General features: G+C 43.8%; 1 pseudogene; it reads left to right on the top strand.

Annotated features, from left to right (window-relative positions):
* The first annotated feature begins 12,542 nt into the window (after positions 1-12,542).
* Positions 12,543-13,166, top strand: LOC149450915 (C-reactive protein pseudogene; annotated as a pseudogene).
* The last annotated feature ends 2,540 nt before the right edge of the window (positions 13,167-15,706 follow it).

The raw sequence follows: 15,706 nt of genomic DNA, 5'->3' as shown, positions 1-15,706 counted from the left end.
ATAGTGCAGATGGACAAATATCCCCGCCAACTGTCGAAATACCATGTTGCCTCACCAAGAACTCCTTAAAGCTGGCCATTGATTGTTTTCCTGTTTGGCTCAACGGATTCCTCCATACATGCTACATAGTGCAGATGGACAAATCTCCCCGCCAGCTGTCGAAATACCATGGGGCCTCTTCAAGAACGGATTCCTCCATTCACGCTAAATAGTGCAGATGGAAAAATCTTCCCGCCAGCTGTCAAAATACCATGGGGCCTGTCCAAGAACAGATTTCCCCATTCACGCTACATAGTGCCGATGGACAAATATTCCCATCAGCTGTTGAAATACCATGTTGCCTCACCAAGAACACCTTAAAGCTGGCCATTGATTGTTTTCCTGTTTGGCTGAACGGATTCCTCCAGTCACGCTACATAGTGCACATGGACAAATCTCCCCACCAGCTTTCGAAATACCATGGGGCCTCTCCAAGAATGGATTCCTCCATCCACGCTACATAGTGCAGATGGAAAAATCTTCCCGCCAGCTGTCGAAATACCATGGGGCCTCTCCAAGAACGGATTCCTCCATTCATGCTACATAGTGCAGATGGACAAATCTCCCCACCAGCTTTCGAAATACCATGGGGCCTCTCCAAGAACGGATTCCTTCATCCACGCTACACAGTGCAGATGGAAAAATCTTCCCGCCAGCTGTCGAAATACCATGGGGCTTTTCCAAGAACGGATTCCTCCATTCATGCTACATAGTGCAGATGCAAAAAATCTCCCCGCCAGCTTTCAAAATACCATGGGGTCTCTCCAAGAACGGATTCTTCCATTCACGCTAAATAGTGCAGATGGACAAATATCCCCGCCAAATGTCGAAATACCATGGGGCCTCTCGAAGAACGGATTCCTCCATCCACGCTACATAGTGCAGATGGAAAAATCTTCCCGCCAGCTGTCAAAATACCATGGGGCCTTTCCAAGAACGGATTCCTCCATTCATGCCACATAGTGCAGATGGATAAATCTCCCCACCAACTGTCGTAATACCATGGGGCCTGTCCAAGAACAGATTCCCCCATTCACGCTACATAGTGCCGATGGACAAATCTCCCCATCAGCTGTTGAAATACCATGTTGCCTCACCAAGAACACCTTAAAGCTGGCCATTGATTGTTTTACTGTTTGGCTCAATGGATTCCTCCATACATGCTACATAGTGCAGATGGACAAATCTCCCCGCCAGCTGTCGAAATACCATGGGGCCTCTCCAAGAACGGATTCCTCCATTCACACTAAATAGTGCAGATGAACAAATCTCCCCACCAGCTGTTGAAATACCATGGGGCCTCTCCAAGAACGGATTCCTCCATTCACGCTAAATAGTGCAGATGGAAAAATCTTCCCGCCAGCTGTCGAAATACCATGGGGCCTCTCCAAGAACAGATTCCTCCATTCATGCTACATAGTGCCGATGGACAAATCTCCCCATCAGCTGTTGAAATACCATGTTGCCTCACCAAGAACACCTTAAAGCTGGTCATTGATTGTTTTCCTGTTTGGCTGAACGGATTCCTCCATACATGCTACATAGTGCAGATGGACAAATCTCCCCACCAGCTTTCAAAATACCATGGGGTCTCTCCAAGAATGGATTCCTCCATCCACGCTACATAGTGCAGATGGACAAATCTCCCCACCAGCTGTCGAAATACCATGGGGCCTCTCCAAGAACGGATTACTCCATTCATGCTACATAGTGCAGATGGACAAATCTCCCCACCAGCTTTCGAAATACCATGGGGCCTCTCCAAGAATGGATTCCTCCATCCACGCTACATAGTGCAGATGGAAAAATCTTCCTGCCAGCTGTCGAAATACCATGGGGCCTCTCCAAGAACGTATTCCTCCATTCATGCTACATAGTGCAGATGGAAAAATCTTCCCGCCAGCTGTCGAAATACCATGAAGCCACTCCAAGAACGGATTCCTCCAGTCACGCTACATGGTGCAGATGGATAAATCTCCCCGCCAGCTGTCGAAATACCATGGGGCCTCTCCAAGAACACCGTAAAGCTGGCCATTGATTTGTTTTCTGTTTAGCTCAATGGCTTCCTCCATCCACGCTACATAGTGCAGATGGACAAATCTCCCCACCAGCTGTCGAAATACCATGAGGCCTCTCCAAGAACAGATTCCTCTATTCACGCTACATAGTGCAGATGGATAAATCTCCCTGTCAGCTGTCAAAATACCATGGGGCCTCTCAAAAGAACACCGTAAAGCTGGCCATTGATTTTTTTTCTGTTTAGTTCAATGGCTTCCTCCATTCACTCTACATAGTGCAGATGGACAAATCTCCTTGCCAGCTGTCAAAATACCATGGGGCCTCTCCAAGAACATCGTAAAGCTGGCCATTGATTTTTTTTCTGTTTAGTTCAATGGCTTCCTCCATTCACGCAACATAGTGCAGATGGACAAATCTCCCCACCAGCTGTTGAAATACCATGGGGCCTGTCCAAGAATGGATTCCTCCATTCACGCTACATAGTGCAGATGGACAAATCTCCCCACCAGCTGTTGAAATACCATGGGGCCTGTCCAAGAACGGATTCCTCCATTCACGCTACATAGTGCAGATGGACAAATCTCCTCGCCAGCTGTCAAAATACCATGGTGGCTCTCCAAGAACACCGTAAAGCTGGCCATTGATTGTTTTTCTGTTTAGCTCAACAGATTCCTCCATCCACGCATTGAGTTTGGAATAAAGATGTTGTGACATTATCTCATCTAGATTGTGTTGATTGTGGAAGTCTCTCCAAGAACATCCTTGTTTTAGTGTTATTTTTGTGCTAATTGCTGTGGACCAAACCACTTTTCTCCTAAGATGAGCCTTTCCTTGTGGGTGTGTAATCCCTTTATACCAAGTGGTTACACTCAGAGAAGATCTTTTCTCTCCTAGTTTACAACTATCTCTGAATATTCTGTTGGAAGGTTACTGTGGAATGTTATCTTTAATGAGGAGCATTGCTCTTGCAAAGCCTGAATACTGTGGTGTGATCCTGTTCACACAAGAAGGGGAGCCTACGGTGCTCACCTTGAATCAATTTTGATCCAAAAGACATAGAGGCACTCCTGTTCTCTGTTTTCTCAGCTCAGTGTTCCCACTTCGGTGGATTGGAACGTTTTAGCAGACTTAGCTTTTTGTTCTCTAAGTGTAGATTAAAAAAAATATTTATTGCACCCGATAAAAAGCCACTTACTGAAGTATGGGTAAGGAGTAGCACATCTAGTCCGTCAAGGGTAAACGCCACAGTGTTATGGTCCTGCCCCCTCTCCAGTTGGTCAAGCTTGACAAAGGAGTATGTCTGTGATGAGATCTCTTACGAAACGCATTGCATTTCAATGCTCGGTGACGTCATCACGCCGACTTCTGGGTTTCCACCATCTTTCCGGCTCGAACCTGGAATAGTGTCAGTAGATCTGGTTGTTACACATGGCGGTGACAGGACCATAACACCGTGGCGTTTACCCTTTTTAAAAATATTTTTTTTTAAAAATATATTCTTCAGTTTTTTTAACATATAAAAAAGTCATTTTAATATATATTTTTACATATATTTGTAAATGCATTCCAAAAATGTAGATTTGTATTTTTAAAGACATACAGTATATTTGAAATGTATTTTAAAAATATTTTTCATATACTTTGTAATAAAAACACATATCAACATGCAGTATATATATATATATGTATTTATTGAAATATATTGAATACAGCCAAAATTGTAGCATTTCACATATATGGCAATGTATTTGGGAAGAATATTTTTAAAATATATTTCAAATACATTTTTCTTCCATGTGGTTGTTTTAGTTGCTTTTATATATGGACTATGCCTAAAAAATTCAGAGAGGCCACGGTGTCTACTTCCTAGTTTTTTTAGTAGGCAAAAGGTTGGGAGGATGGAGGCCATTATTCAACCTGCTCAGATTAAACACATTTTTTTCAAGTGAAATGATTCAGGATGAAGTCATCACAAACAATAGTTTAGTTGATACAAGCAGGAGATTATATGCTCACAAGGCTCCGTTCACACTTGTGCGACTTGTCCTGCGACTTTGGACACATAGGGTTTGACAAGAGACAAAGGGACTGTGCACTCTGCAAGGGCAGTTGCTCCAGAGCTTAGTAAATGAGCAGAAGCTCTGCTGACTTCATCATCCAATCATGTGCGAGTAAAAATGCAATTGTTTTCCTTCTACGTGATTGGGTATTCTTTGCAGAGTGAAGCACTGGAGCCACTGCATTAGTGCAACAGCACTTTGGAAGGTGCACAGTCTATTTGCCTTTAGTAAATCATTCCTATAGTATGATCCTCTGCATCCCGCCCACCCTCCACTGCACATACACTATATTGCCAAAAGTATTGGCCCCGCCCTCCAAATCATGTGATTCAGGTGTTCCAATCCCCTCCATGGCCACAGGTGTATAAAATCATCACCTAGGCATGCAGACTGCTTCTACAGACATTGGTGAAAGAATGGGTCGCTCTCAGGAGCTCAGTGACTCCAAGCGTGGGACAGTGATAGGTGGCCACCTGGGCAATAAGTCCATCCATGACATTTACTGGCTACTAAATATTCCACGCTCAACTGTTAGTGGGATTATAACAAAGTGGAAGCAATTGGGAACAACAGCAACTCAGCCACCAAGTGGTAGGCCACGTAAAATGACAGAGCGGGGTCAGCGCATGCTGAAGCACACAGAGCGCAGAAGTCGCCAACTGTCTGCAGAGTCAATAGCTAAATACCTCCAAACTTGGTGTGGCCTTCAGATGAGCACAACAACAGCATGTAGAGAGCTTTATGGAATGGGTTTCGAGCAGCTGCATCCAAGCCTTATATCACCAAGTGCAATACAAATCGGATGCAGTGGTGTAAAGCACGCCGCCACTGGACTCTAGAGCTGTGGAACATGTTCTCTGGAGTGACTAATCACGCTTCTCTGTCTGGCAATCTGATGGAGATGTCTGGGTTTGTCAGTTGCTAGGAGAACGGTATTTACCTGTCTGCATTGTGCCAAGTGTGAAGTTTGGTGGAGGGGAGATTATGGTGTGGGGTTGTTTTTCAGGGGTTGGGCTTGGCCCCCTAGTTCCAGTGAGGGGAACTCTTAACTCTTAAGGTGTCAGCATACCAAGACATTTTGGACAATTTCATGCTCCCAACTTTGTGGGAAGAGTTTGGGGATGACCCCTTCCTGTTCCAACATGACTGCCCACCAGTGCACAAAGCAAGGTCCATAAAGACATGGAGGAGCCAGTTTGGGGTGGAGAAACTTGACTGGCCTGCACAGAGTCCTGACCTCAACCCCCCCAAGAACACCTTTGGGATGAATTAGAGTGGAGACTGTGAGCTGGCCATTGATTTTTTTTTTGCTGTTTAGCTCAATGGATTCCTCCATCCATGCAACATAGTGCAGATAGACAAATCTCCCCACCTGCTGTCGAAATACCATGGGGCCCAGGGGCGGACTGACAACTCATGGGGCCCCCGGGCAAAAGGGGATCATGGGGCCCCTGTGTCCTTGCCCAAACTCAAAAAAGCCTATGAAAAAGGTACCAGGGGCATCTCATGGGGCCCCCTACTGACCCCGGGCCCTCGGGCAGTGCCCGAGTTTCCAAATGGTCAATCCGCCCCTGGCTGTGTCATTGGACACAGCTGATAACGTGGTAAAAGGGCGCCGTGATTGGCCGTTTACGGAATTCTGTGATCAGCTGTGTCCATAGGACACAACAATCACCGACAGCCGCTGGGGGCATATTCTGGAATGACATCCATGGATGTTGTCCCAGAAACAGACAAACGCGCTGTAGCCGTCCTTCGGCAATAGCGTGGTAGGGAACTGGTTAAATATGTTTTATGGGATTTGTTGCCTTTATCCTTTGTGGTAGTGGCTTTCAGCATTCAGTGCTCGCCATATATTTTGTATGTTAGAAAATATTTGCTTACCTGCTCCTGCTCCTAAAACCTGATACATACACATAATAGGACCAGTTCAGACAGGAGCCAATGACCTACCAGCATGTCTTTGGAGTGTGGGAGGAAACCGGAGTACCTGGAGAAAACCAACGCAGGCACAGGGAGAACAAACTCCAAATTGGTAAATACGGTGCATCCAGCAGTAATACTGTTATTTTATCGAAAATGTAATGTGGCAAGACACGTATGTCCTGCACATTCTGCAAAATGTTGGCGCTGACATCAAAGGCGTCCCATTATCAATGCAGGAAAGCCCCGTCCTCAATCTGTTCCATGTATGCTGGCTCTGAGATTCTCTACGCTAGGATGCCATCTGCTGTCCATGTATGGGTAGAGCATGTTTGCTGCATGACCGCAGTATAAACCTGAATTCCTGGGAAAATAAAAGTTCTCCTTTAAAATTAAACCACCCATACACGGTTCAAATTCTGAAAGAATTTTATTTAGAAAATCTTTTCTAAGAATTTTCATTTGAATTTCGCACCATTAGTGGGCCACAGAAACGGACAATTTTCATGCAACCATTGAATCTGAGTGATCGGCCATGTTGGAAATTTTTTGAAAAATGAACAAATTTCTAATCAAAAATGGGAGAATCGTGTGAGAAATATAATTGAAAAAGAAGCAAACGTGAGCTGTGACCTGGAAAGAAAAGAGAATTCTTGGCCACGAAAATTCTTTTCTGTAGCAACATGTAAAATTGAAGGTTTGGTTGGTCGAATTTCAAAATCAATGGTGGCGCCCTCGGATTACAAAATGCATGAAATTTCAGATTTTTTAAAGAAAATTTGTTTGGAATTCAACCCATGTATGGCCTGTACAGGGGCGGACTGACAACTCATGGGGCCCCCCCGGGGAATAGGGGATTGTGGGGCCCCTGTGTCCTTGCCCAAACTCAAAAAAGCCTATGAAAAAGGTACCAGGGGCATCTCATGGGGCCCCCTACTGACCCCGGGCCCTTGGGCAGTGCCAGAGTTTCCAAATGGTCAGTCCGTCCCTGGGCCAGTATTAGGCTGGGCATGCGTTATACAATTTTCTTGTACAATGTTCCTTTAGATCAGGGGTGTCCAAACTACGGCCCTCCAGGTGTTGAGGAACTGCAAGTCCCATGAGGCCTTGCAAGACTCTGACATCCACAGGCAGAGGTATGATGGGACTTGTAGTACTTCAACACCTGGAGGGCCATAGTTTGGACACCCCTGGTTTAGATTTTCCAAAAAACATGTAATATGAGGTCAAACCTAAACAACATTTTCAATTGTATCTAAAGGAAATTTTACACAAATTGTACAGAAATATGTAAGAAAATTGTATAATATATGGCCAGTCTAAGGCTGGCCATACACTATACAATTTTCTTACAATTTTCCAACCAATTTCTGCCCAATTTCCTTTAGATTTACCATCAACTTTGTAGTGCAAGGACCTGCCTAATTGGATACAATTGAAAGTGTTTAGGTTTGACCTCATATTATATGGTTTTTGGTGAATTCAAAGCAAATTTCTAAACACAATTGTATAATTTATGGTCAGCCTAATGCTAAATCTAAACCAAAATTCTCAAGAAAAGTGCCTAATGCTGGCCATACACTATACACTATACAATTTTCTTACAATTTTCTGTCCAATTTCTGCCCAATTTCCTTTCGATTCACCTTCAAGTATGTAGTACAAGGGCTTGCCCAATTGGATGCAATTGAAAGTGTTGTTTAGGTTTGACCTCCTATTATATGGTTTTTGGTGAATCCAAAGCAAATTTCTGAAGAAAATTGTATAATTTATGGTTAGCCTAATGCTGGCCATACATTATACAATTTTCTTGTACGATTTTTTTTAAATATACCAAAAGCCATATAATATGAGGTCAAACCTAAACAACACTTTCAATTGTATCCAATTGGGCAAGCCCTTGCACTACATACTTGAAGGTGAATCTTAAGGAAATTGTACAGAGAATTGTAAGAAAATTGTATAGTGTATGAGCAGCCTAATGCAGGCCATAGATGGGTAAGAAAAAAGGCCGTTTTTAAAAAAAAAAACACGAAAAATCGGTTGTTCAATAGGCCGACATTAGCACCAATGGTAAAAAAAAATCGGCCGATTTTCGTCCCGTCTATGGCCGGCATTTAATTACTTCTGCCCCTGCAGAGAGCTCTGCTATTATATTTGACATGAAAAATATTCCGGTTGCAACATTGTATCTATTTGTATCCATTTCAGATACAGATGTCTTTATTCGGATACAAATAGATACATTGTTGCAACCGGAATATGTTTCATGTCAAATATAATAGCGGACTGGAATTCTTCTTTTTCTTCTTCTTCTTCTTTTTCTTCTTTTTTTCCTCTTTTTATTATTCTTATTTTGCTTCTTTTTCTTCTTCTTCTTCTTCTTTTTTTTTCTAATTCTTCTTTTTTTTCTACCTCTTCTTTTTCTTCCTCTTATTCTTTTTTTCTTCTTTTTCTTATTCTTCTTTTTCTAATTTTTCTTCTTTTTCTTCTTCTTCTTTTTTTTCTTCTTTTTCTTCTTTTTTTCTTCTTTTTCTTCTTCTTATTTTTCTTCCTTTTCTTATTCTTTTTTTATTCCTCTTTTCTTCTCTTATTCTTCTATTTCTTAGTCTTTTTCTTTTTCCTCTTTTTCTTCTTCTTTTTCTTCTTCTTCTTCTTCTTCTTTTTCTTCCTCTTCTTCTTTTTTTCTTCTTCTTTTCTTCTTCTTATTCCTCTTTCTCTTCTGCTTCTTCCTTTTCTTCTTCTTTTTCTTCTGCTTCTTTTTCTTCTTCTTTTTCTGCTTCTTCTTTAACTTATTCTCCTTTTTCTTCTTGCAGGTCACAGCTCATGCGCAGATTTTTTATCGGTAAAACGATTGGCCGATTTGCCCATCATTGCCGGGAAAATCGGCCGATCAGCAAAATCGGACGATTTTTTACAGATAAAAAAAAATGTGCCAAAACCCTGAAAAACAGCCAACCAATTAACCCACTAACAGTGTGAAAATCAGATGATTATTTTTTTCGGCTGATTTTTGACCCGTCTATGGCCTGCATAAGGGGCCATGAATTTTTACATACCGAATCCTCTGCTTCCATGTGCTACAAGCCTGACCCTGCAGTCTCTTCTATCCTGCGCTTTGGCAGTCAGATGCTACTGACATCATCAATACCGACGTAGGGCCCATAGCCATGCCACACATGTGAAGATGCCATGGGACAGTCCACTGCCAGAACATAGGGGAGCACAGTTTGCCGGGGAGCAAAGGATCGGGTATATAAAAGTACTTTTCCCGTGCACTAACAGTTTCAGTGATAATAAACTCTGAGTTTTTGAATGCACTTTCAGCTGATCTAAATACTGATACTTACTGAGTATGCTGCTTGTTTAACTTTTAATCCTTGCCTATGTTCTAGAGCAGGGTCTGAAAACTTTCAAAATAAAGGGCCAGTTTACTGGCCATCAAATTTTAGGGGGGCCGGAATGTGGCCAGTAGGAGTAGAAAATGCCCTGGCATTGGTGGGTGTAAACTGGCCTGGTGGTCAGTGGGAGTAAAAAAAATTACCCTATCTCTTGTATCGGTGGGAGGAATAGTGCCCCATCGCTGGTGTCGGTGGTAGGCATAGTGCCCCATCGCTGGTGTCGGTGGGAGGTATAGTGCCCCATCATTGGTGTCATTGGGTGGTATAGTGCCCCATCGCTGCTGTCGGTGGAAGCTATAGTGCTCCATCATTGGTGTCCATGGAAGGTATAGTGCCCCATCATTGGTGTCATTGGGTGGTATAGTGCCCCATCGTTGGTGTTCATGGGAGGTATAGTGCTCCATCATTGGTGTCATTGGGTGGTATAGTGCCCTATCACTGCTGTCGGTGGTAGGCATAGTGCCCCATCCCTGCTGTCGATGGAAGCTATAGTGCTCCATCATTGGTGTCCATGGAAGGTATAGTGCCTCATCATTGGTGTCATTGGGTGGTATAGTGCCCCATCGTTGGTGTCCATGGGAGGTATAGTGCTCCATCACTGGTGTCATTGGGTGGTATAGTGCCCCATCGCTGGTGTCAGTGGTAGGCATAGTGTCCCATCGCTGGTGTCGATGGAAGGTATAGTGCCCCATTGTTGGTGTCGATGGAAGGTATAGTGCCCCATTGTTGGTGTTAGTGGGAGGTATAGTGCCCATTGTTGGTGTCCACGTGACGTATAGTACCCCACTGTTGGTATCAGTGGGAGGAATAGTGTCCCATAATTGGTGTCAGTGGAAATATTAGCTCCCCATTTCTAGTGTTGGTGGCAGGAATAATGCCTCACTTCACTGAAAGGAATAGTTCCCTAAGGGCCAGATAAAGGCAAGCAAAAGGCCACGTGTTCTAGAGTAAGCTGCTGTCATGACCCCTGGACCTGGTTTCCTGTTAAAGGGTGGCCTCTTTTTCTTTTTTCGTCCTATGGAGCCACCCTTGCATGCTGGGACTAAAGTTGTGTGCCCATACACTTTGTACATCAATAGAAACACCTAGCCCCATAGTCTAGGATGACATAACATTCCCCTGCTCCTCTCCTGTCCTCCCTCTCCTTTCTCCAAACTAATAGACTGGCTCCAGACTGCACTGTCCACTGTTTTTCAGCTGTAAAAACACTCTAACGCTGGTAAACGTAGCAAATTGGCGTTTTTGAGCTTTTTTTTTAGCAAAAATTTAATTTTGTTGTGTAAAAATGGAACAAAAACGCTTAAAATCACAAATGATGAAAAACGCGGCTAAACGCGGCTAACTGCTAATGCAAAAACGCTAAAAAATTTTAGTTTTTTCCAGCCCAGTGTGCATGAGGATTTATATAATTTTTTTCACACAAATAGAGCTTTCTTTTGGTGGTATTTAATCACCGCTGGGGGGTATTATTTTTGCACAATAAGCAAAAAAAAAAAGGTTTTCTTTGTTTCTGTTATAAAATTTTGCAAACAGGTAATTTTTACCTGACTTCGCTCCTGTCTTCTTATCGAGTGTTTCCGAGTTCTGGCCTCTGGTCCTTGTCTGTGGTCCACATCCATCTGTGTCCTGCAACCAACTCTAGTGATGCCTTTGGCTTGTCTTTGATACCAATGATGGTGCACTATTCCTCCCACTGATACCAATGATGGGGCACTATTCTTTCCACTGACACCAATGAAGGGGCACTATTCCTCCCACTGATACCAATGATGGGGCACTATTCTTCCCACTGACACCAATGACGGGGCACTATTCCTCCCACTGATACCAATGATGGGACACTATTCCTTCCACTGATACCAATGATGGGCACTATTCCTCCCACTAATACCAATGATGGTGCACTATTCCTCCCACTAATACCAATGATGGGACACTATTCCTCCCACTAATACCAATGATTGGACACTATTCCTCCCACTAATACCAATGATGGTGCACTATTCCTCCCACTGATACCAATGATGGGGCACTATTCCTCCCACTGATACCAATGATGGGGCACTATTCCTTCCACTGATACCAATGATGGGACACTATTCCTCCCACTAATACCAATGATTGGACACTATTCCTCCCACTAATACCAATGATGGTGCACTATTCCTCCCACTGATACCAATGATGGGGCACTATTCCTCCCACTGATACCAATGATGGGGCACTATCCCTCCTTGCCTTGTATGGCCCCCTCTGATGCTGGGGCATTTTCTACTCCCAATAGCCACAGTCAGGCCCTCTAAATTAGAGTAAACTGGCCCTGGACATTGGAGACCCAAACCCTAACGGTTAGAACCAGGAGGCTGTATTATCATTCAGCTGATTCAATATGGCTTGTACATTACCACGTATACATTCTCCGGTCACTTTATTAGGTACACCTCTTCAATTTTTTGGTAACACAAATTGCTAATCAGCCAATCACATGGCAGCAACTCAATGCATTTAGGCATCTAGACGTGGTGAAGATGACTTGCTGAAGTTAAAACCGAGCATCATAATGGGGAAGAAAGGGAATTTAAGTGACTTTGAACATGGCATGGTTGTTGTGCCAGACGGGCTGGTTTGAGTATTTCAAAAACTGCTGATCTGCTGGGATTTTCACGCACAACCATCTCTAGGGTTTACAGAGAATGGCCTGAAAAAGATAAAATATCCAGTGAGCAGCAGTTGTGTGAAGGAAAATGCCTTGTTGATGTCAGAGGTTAGAGGACAATGGACAGACTGGATACTGCAACATTTAGATGGTAGGGTCAGAATTCGGCCTAAACAACATGAAAGCATGGATCCATCCTGCCTTGTGTCAACAGTACAGGCTGGTGGTGGTGGTGGTGTCATGGTGTGGGGGAGATTTTCTTGGCACTAGCAAGGTGTATCTAATTAAGTGGTCGGTGAGTATATTTTATTCAACTACAAGTGTTATTGCTACTGACACTGTTGTATGTTTCCATTGAAGAAGAACACAAGACTGTATTTTAATTTCCATATGAAAAAAAAATAATGTGCATTATTTATTTATTTATTTATTTTCTTTTTAGACATGGGTGACAACATGTTTTCATTCCGTGTAAAGTCAGATACTTCCTATGTCCAACTGACTCCTGACAGAAATGAGTCATTCACAGAAGCCACAGTCTGTATTAGAGTCAACCCTTCACTAGATCTGGTTGATGAATATTGCCTATTTTCTTTGGCCACCAGAAAACGTGATAATGAATTTACATTATTTTTTACAATAAGAAATAGTATTTTCACTTTTGCAACTAACAGCCGCTACAGAGCGTTCCAACTAAATAGCACCCATTTCCAAGAATGGACAAGCATTTGTGTGAGTTGGAGTTCTTCCAAAGGAGAAGTGATCGTGGGGATCAATGAGAAGACTTTCTATTCAAGCAATCTGGAGAAAGGACATGTCATTGCGGGTGATAGGCAAATTATTATTGGTCAGGATCAGGACACATAGGGAGGTTCATTTGAAGCAAAGCAGTCCTTTGTAGGTGACATTGCAGATGTTAACATATGGGATAAAGTTCTGACCTGAGAAAATATTACGGATTATCTTAATGGTAATGATATTGGAGGAAATGTGATCAACTGGAAGGCTTTAAGATATGAAGTGCATGGTAATGTCACAATCAGGGAAGCTCCATGCATACCTGTTTAGTGTTTCAAAAAACATATATAACTGCCATATAAACCATTTTGAAATTTAATTCAATCAAAAATGATAGCCAAGGGCAGGGGCGGACTGACAACTCATGGGGTCCCCAGACAATAGAGGATCATGGGGCCCCTGTGTTCTTGCCCAAACTCAAAAAAGCCTATGAAAAGGGTACCAGGGGCATCTCTTGGGGCCCCCTACTGACCCGAGCCCTCGGGCAGTGCCTAAGTTTCCAAATGGTCAGTCTGCCCCTGGCCAAGGGTATAAAGGTTCTAAACCACATGGCTTTAACATTTCCATGACCTGCTTCTTTTTTTGGACATCTGTGTCCTCTCAGCTGAATGTACAAGTGATTCCAGTGCATACAAAATCCCTCATCACTTCTTCAAGCTTAAAGCAAAACTTTTTTTTTTTTTGTATAAAGTGTAGGGAAGGTTAGATATTCTGCCAAGATTTGGATTTTGGAGAAAATCCAAAATGATCAAGTTGTCATGAGAGCAAAAGATGAGGGGAAATTTTCCAATGGGGACAAAAGTGCTAATAACAAGGGTTGAGTTTCCATTTTCATCATTTTGGGGAGAATTCTTCTTAATTTCAGTTGCATCTCAAAGACTGGAAGTGAAGGGAAATCTCCCCAGCGGGACACAAAGAGCAAAAATTTACTTGAAAAGGATTTTAACCATTTTTTTTTGTATGGAGCGCCACTATGCAGAGCTTTGTTGAACCCCTGTGAACAAAAAAGTGAACCATGAAATCACATCACAGGAAAAAAAAATACACAGAGCATGCAGAAATGTCCAAACCTCCAAAGAAGGGCCTCTAAACCTGAACCCCCAGGGGTGGAAGGCTTCTAACAGGGGGAAGGTATGCCATGGTCTACCTAGGCTAAAGCCAGGTGGACCCCACTCCTTAGAGACAAGCCAAAGACAGTCCACCAGGTACTTGGTGAGGGGCTCTTCCCTGGTTGGGGAGAACAGCAAAAGACCTGGAGGCCACAGAATCTCCGCTTGACATCAAGGCAGGCCTTTGATAACCTGCACCCTCTGTCTCTGTGTAAAACACAAAGTAAAAATATAAATAGAAGGACCACCGCTCCCCCGACCAGTCTGAGCTACATAGGAGTAAGGAGCAGCCTCAGCTTGTTCTGCACAGAACCACGCCCCCAATGCATTTTGCCCCACCCTCCGTAGGCTTAGTCATAGGGACCCTATAACTAAGCCCTGGTGGGCGGGATGAAATGAGTCAGTGGGTGTGGTTTGGTGGAGACATGTAGGTTGAGGCCGCTCCTTACTCCTATGTAGCACTGGCTGGCCAAGAGACCGACAGTCCCTTTACTCATGTATGTGTCACTTTCTGAAACTGGTATATGGACATACCAGCACCCCGTTTCCTTGTGGATCCAGGAAAGGGGTTCCTCTTCAGCTTCAAGTGGAGCTGCAACCATTTTACCCAGGTTGCAAAAAAAACCATGTGAAGTGTAAGTGCCCTTGAATAAATATAGCAAAATGAAAAAGTGCCAGGTGCAATGCCAAGGAAATCCTTCCGACCAGTATGAAAATTTCTCCTACTATCCAAATCTAAAAAAAAAAAATTTTACCTATATATACACTTAAAGGTGACCCTGGACTCCCCTTTCAGTAAGGTTGGCCCTCATCTCTGCCTTTTACAAGATCATTTTTAGGATGGTAAGCAAAGAGATCAATCCACATGACTCTCACGTTTGCTACCTCTCCCTTCCTTCCTTTCTTCCTTCCTTCCACCCACCCCTCCCTTCCACCCATCCTTCCTTCCACCCACCCCTTCCTTCCACCCACCCTTCTTTCCTTCCACCCACCTCTTCCTTCCTTCCACCCCTCTATTCCTCTCTTCCTTCCTTCCAACCACCCCTTCCATCCACTCCTCCCTTCCTTCCACCCACCCATTCCTTCCTTCCACCCACCCCTCCCTCTCCCATCTCCCAGCCCCTCCCTCCCTTCCAACCATCCCTTCCTTTCACCCACCCTTCTTTCCTTACACCCACCCACCCCTCCCTTCCATCCACCTCTTCTTTCCTTCCTTCCATCCACCCCTTACTTCCTTCCACTCTTCCTTCCTTACACCCACCCCTCCTTTCCTTGGACCCTTCCTCCCTTCCTTCCTTCCACCCACCCTTTCTTCCTTCCACCCACCCTTTCCTTCCCTCCTTCCACCCACCCCTTCCTTCCACCCCTCCCTTCCTTCATTCCTTCAAAGGGGAGAAGTTGAGGGGAGTGATAAAAATGCAGCTCAGCTGCGAGCTGGACCCCCCCCAGAAAAAAAAAATTGTCTACAGCCCTGATATGAAGGTAGAACCTGGATCACCTGAACAAGTAGTAGATGGCCAATTTTTCTTCTTTAAAACACTAAAGGGTCACCCTTGAAGGATCACAGGCAAAACAAATAGGATTCAATCCCCCATGATATAGCAGTTGACATCTGTTACCACATATGAATTATATACAGTAAGCTAATGAAGTGGCATGGTCTGTGTTACTGTCAGGAATGGACTCAGCACTGGTGGTGGG

The sequence above is a fragment of the Staurois parvus genome, unplaced genomic scaffold (assembly GCF_062004578.1).
Source record: "Staurois parvus isolate SC_StPar_1 unplaced genomic scaffold, SC_StPar_1.0 ptg000559l, whole genome shotgun sequence".
In the NCBI taxonomy this organism is placed as follows: domain Eukaryota; kingdom Metazoa; phylum Chordata; class Amphibia; order Anura; family Ranidae; genus Staurois; species Staurois parvus.
This window is presented reverse-complemented; position numbering and strand designations above follow the sequence as displayed.